Source organism: Benincasa hispida, chromosome 1 (assembly GCF_027475165.1).
Source record: "Benincasa hispida cultivar pf3 chromosome 1, pf3_genome.v1.1, whole genome shotgun sequence".
Classification (NCBI taxonomy): domain Eukaryota; kingdom Viridiplantae; phylum Streptophyta; class Magnoliopsida; order Cucurbitales; family Cucurbitaceae; genus Benincasa; species Benincasa hispida.
The window spans coordinates 31,897,022-31,902,632 of record NC_143478.1 but is presented as its reverse complement, the minus strand read 5'-3'; positions in this window follow the sequence as shown (position 1 = coordinate 31,902,632).

The following is a 5,611-nucleotide window of genomic DNA, read 5'->3' as shown; positions in this document are numbered from 1 at the left end:
ATATCTTTATCACAAAGCAACTTAAGTGCATAGAGCATCATCATTTTCATTCATTAGCGCATAATAATAAGATATAGATAAAGATAAAATTTATTATTACAAGTTTTTGGCGCCGTTACCGGGGATTGGCAACGTTTAGTGTTGAATATTCTTGTGGTATTTTGCAGAACAAATCTCTGCTATAGTGTCTGTTTATCGTGGAGAGCAGGCTGACAGTTTATGAGTACTGGGACTGATCCAGAATTCGAAGCCAACCCATAGATCAAGCGTACTTTTCGCGTGCGAGCACGCCAGAACCGTATTCGGCGAAGAAGGGACATGGCGAATAATAATGATAGCCCGGAAGAGAATCAAAACCCTGTGTTTCTAACTGTGTTTCTAGCTGCCGACGCAAGACCCTGTGTTTCTAGCTGCCGACACAATATCCTAATGAGGAACTATATGGCACCAAATTTATATGACTTCTCACTTGGAATTTCAAGACCCACGGTTGAGGAGAGTGCACGTTTTGAGATAAAGCCGGTCATGCTTCAAATGATCCAAAATGCAGGGCAATTTGGAGGTATGCAAGGTGAAGACCCCCACGCACACTTGACCAGCTTCGTGGAAATGTGTAACACTTTCTCCATTCCCGGCATGACTCCTGAGGGAATTAGATTATACCTCTTCCCATACACACTGAGGGATGAGGCAAAGAGGTGGGCTCATTGTTTAGAGCTAAACGAAATTAATTCATGGGACTAGTTGGTCGAGCGATTCATGAAGAAATTCTTCCCACCCGCAGTCAACGTAAGAAGACAAAGGGATGTGTTAAATTTTGAACAGATGGTAAACGAGACTCTCAGCACCGCATGGGTGCGATTCAAAAGATTGGTAAAGAACTATCTGCACATCGGGATTCTTGATTGCATTCTGATAGAAAACTTTTACAACGGCCTGGACAAATCAACGTAAGCTATTGCTGATGCCTCCGCAGCAGGAGGATTCATGGAACAAACCTACATTGAAGCCAAGGTCATCTTGGATCGTATTTCGCGAAACACAGATGACTGGGTAGATGACGGGTATGATGGAAAAAACCTCCTCAGCTGATACAATGACAACATTGGCCGCACAAATTGTTGCAGTGACCTCTCTCCTCCAAACGATGCCAATTAATCAAGGAACCCTCTCCTAGGGTGCAGCGCAAGCCAATGCGCTGACACAAGTGGCAGCGATCAGCTGTGCACAATGCGGAAGGGGTCATTCAGCAGAAATGTACCTATCGAACCCGCAAGCAGTGTACTCCATTCAGAATAACCCGTACAGTAACACATACAACCTGGGTTGGCGGAACCATCCCAACTTCAGTTGGGGAGGTAACAATGACCAGGGAGGCCAGAGGAATTCACAGAACAACTCTGGAAATCGAGGAAATCCTCTGGCTTTTCACCAAGGTCTAAATCAGAGTCACCAACACAAAGGCAATTGCACAACCAACCTTCCTCATCAAACACCTCTACAAATACATCTTCCTTGGAAGCTTTACTGAAGCAATACATAGAGAAAAATGATGCGGTTATGCAATTGCAAGCATCTACCATAAGGAATTTGGAGGTCCAAGTAGGTCAACTGGTAGTCAAGCTTTGAAATATAACACCGGGAATGTTACCCAGTAATTCAGAAGCCCCCAGATCTCATGGGAATAAGCAATGTTAGTAGTGACATTGTGCAAGCAAGTCTGACCGCCTACGGGCATGCGGATTGCAGTAACCTTGAAGAATTTTTTTCTTAATCAGCATCCCTAACATCTATCTTTACTGCTTTCTTTAATGCTTTCGTAAATTAATTTATTGCTTTGTTATCGCTTTCTTAAATTAGTCTTACTGCTTTCTGAATTTACTTCTACTTCAATTCTAGTTGCGTTAATTTCATTCTTTGTTGAATTTATTTACATTCCTGTCTCAGTATTGCTGATAACGGGCAGAAATGCACGTTATCATAGTACTAAGTTCTTAAACAATGTTGGATTGGATGTTGATTCTAAATTCTGTGATTGGACGTTGATTCTAAACAATGTTGGATTGGACATTGATTCTTACTGCTTTCTAGAATGCATGTTGATTCTAAATTCTGTGAATGAATATTAAAAAGAAAAAACAAAATGAACACCTCAACATCTTGTCAATTTGGTTTTGGGGATAAGCGTTGTGATGTTGATGAAACAAAAAAAAAAAACTTAAATAAAATCTGGTATGCATTGCGACGACGGGTGTATCTTGCGATAATAGATACACTTTGTGCCCGTTTTCAACAAATGCATTGTGTTGATAAATGAGTTGCACGCGTATGTACACTGTGCCCGTCCTCAGCAAAAACACACTATGCCGAAGGTAGTGTTGCACTGGTAGAAATACCGTGCACCTGTCCTCCAAAAATGCATTGAGTTGAGGGGTGTGTTGAGTTAATACATACGTTGTGCCCGTCCTCCGCAAATATGTATTTGCGGTAATGGATGCATTGCATTAATAATTAACATTGCGCCCGTCCGATAAAGATAAATGGAAAAAAATGATAAAATCTTCACGAGAGAGGAGTCGAATCGCTTCAGCTTCCAAGGAAATTATGACTTAGCAGACGAAAGCGATTGCGTTGAGTTAATACCGAGGCCTGCCACGCAGCGATTGCGTTGGGCCCATCAAGGCTCAACCTATAAAATGCATCTCCTTTAGCTGAGGAGCTCATTTACACCTCTCGCGAAAGAAACCCTAAAGAATTTTCTCTGTATACCACCCCCTTCCTATGTCCTTCCTTAGACCAAAAATTTTCCTAACTCTTTCACTCAACCAAACAAATGGCCGGAAAATCCCCACACTCATTCTCCTAGCCATCATCGCCTTCCCAAGCCCCCGTCATCTAACGGGAGTCGGCTTTCCTTGATGCCAGCTGCCGCCTCGTTGCCCAGCCCAAGCCTTCATCAAACAACATCGAAAAACCCCAGCGAAAGACCTCTGTAGCAACCAAACCACTCACCAACCGTGAGGGGCCGAACACGGAGAGTGCCTCTACCACCGGACCTTAGGTGGCACTCCCAGTACCTTTGACTGAAAGTGAACTGAAGCGAAGGGATGACAAAGAGGTATTTAGGAGTATTTTGAGCAACCTGGAACCGGGGGGGGGGGGGGGTATCGGAAGCTAGAGTTGTAAGCTTCAGAGGAAGAGTTGGCGGAAGCTTCGCAAAGAATGGCCCTAGTCACTGTGGATCCTAAGGAGACTGTTCCAACAGACTCCAATGAAGAGCCCATCAGGGCCGTTTTGGAGGTTGTATGGGCGAAGAAGCAACTGGGGACGGCCAAAAGGAAAAAGAAGAGAAATAGTAAAGAAAAATGGGTGGAAGGAGATGAAGTTGCCTGGTTGAAAAATGATAAGAGAGAAAAAAGAAGAGTGAAAAGAAACAACGCAGGCAAGAAGAGAAACGCCTGAAAGAGGAGAAAAGGAAGATGGTGGAAAGCCCAGATTTTGATGGAGAATCAACCACTGCAAGGGTGGAAGAGGGGATATCATCGCAAGCCAAAGCATCAGTGTGACCACAAGTTTCATCACCGCATAACAGATTGGTTGTGTCTGAAGATAGAGAAAACCCTGACATCACCCCTTTTATACGGCGTCACAAGAAGAATGCGCCGCAAGGGTCTACAAGTGACCAATTATTCTTTCAATGCATAGTAAAAGAAGAGGAGAGAAGAAAAAGAGAAGCAGAGGAGAAGCAAGAAAAGATGTCATATGCGCATAAAATCATCGCATCAGGCGATATGGCCAGAAAAATCCACGATGAGAAGGTTTGCCGTGAGAATGCAAGAACGGTAGAAGAAGAAAGAAGAAGGCTCGAGGATGAGCAGTGCATTTTGCTTGCCTCAGAGCAGTTTGAGAGAGAAATGAGAGAAGAAGAAGAAAAATAAAATAAGGAGAAAGAGGAGAAGGAAAGACGCCGCAAGGCCAATGTGCAGCGCGTCAGAGAAAGCAAGAGAAAAGAAGTGGAGGAATGGGAAAGAGAAAAAGAAGAGCAATGCAAGGAAAGAGAACACAAACAAAGACAAAAATCTCGCCTTGCGTCTGATCAAGACAAAGGAAAAGCTAAAGTTGAGAGCAGCGAGCTTACGTCAACTAGGAGGCGCCCAGCAACGAAGAAAGAAAATGATGATCTGTTGATGGAAATGGGCTTCTTCCCTATGTCGACGCCACTATCGGATCTTATCACGAGCGTAGTGGTGGAACATGGGTTGGAAACTTTCTGCCAATGTCCATCCATAGTTATTCCTGCAGTAGTGAGGGCCTTCTATCACAGCCAGCTCCTTGACACCGAAGATGCGGTGATCATAGAAGGGAGGGTAGTATCGTTCAACGCAAAGGACATCAACGAACTCTATAAGTTGAAGAACCTCTCAGAAGCACCGGGTAACAAGTTAATTGATGATCTTGAAGAAGTACACATGGAGGATGTGTTGAAGGTATTAACGCAACCGGGCACCAAGTGTTCGGTATCATTAACAAGCATTAGGACCCTCGCCTCCAACAAGCTGCTCCCAGAGGCATGACTTCGAGTATATTTGGTGAAATGGCAACTCATCCCAACAACGCATGACAAAACAATTTCAAGGGATCGAGTCTTGGCCACAAACTACATAGCGCGTGACATTCTGATCGATGTAGGCCAGCTCATTGCGAAGTAGATTCGAGGTTTTGTTGGCTGTGTGAGAGGTCAATACTTCTTCATATAGACGATTTCGAGCCTGTGCCTCTCTGTGGGCATAGGCATTGACGAAGAGCCCATGCCAGAAGCTCACGGCATCATCCACACAAAGATCCTGAGAATGCTTCTCAAGGATTCACCATATTACCCTGAGCTTCCAACAAAAAGGTCCCTCATAGATTTAAATGTGCCGCAACCACCCAAACCAAAGAAGCAGCACTGCAATGATAAAGGAAAGGAAATAGTCCATGAACAATCACTGCAGAAACAAACCCAATTACCATTGGACCCTTTGCCTTTAATCATTCGCCCACCAAGCCCTCCAATCGAGCCCATTTCCTCTCTTCCTGAACACTTCACGAACCTCTTTCTTGCCCGCGACTCAAACCCCACATCTTCAGTAATGTCCCTCCACCATCCATCTCCACCTCACTTTTCACCACCATCGCCGCATGTTGACGACTCACACGGTTTGGGAACAGACCCTTCCGCTCAACCTCAAACCGATGTGAAACATCGACAATACAACTGACCACCGCATCCCTTGCTGCTGACTTAGCCGATATATGGGCCTTCTTATCTCATCAGCTTACCTTCTTCTGCCAAGCATTAACAGAGTTGCAGAAGAGCAACCCAGAGTTGCAATGCAGCTATACAATGGTGCGACAAGCGATGGTTAATATTCAACGCAACATCTTTACCATTCGCCTGAACCAAAGAAATATGAAAGAGCGGCACCATGAGTACTTCAATTTCTTAACGGCTTATCTACATGGTCCCATGGTGCCTTTGCAATTTCAAGAAACGGCTCGACGAGCTCCTCCACAACATCCTCCTCATCAAGATCCCCCGCTACAACTCTAAATTTGGGGGTGTACCACC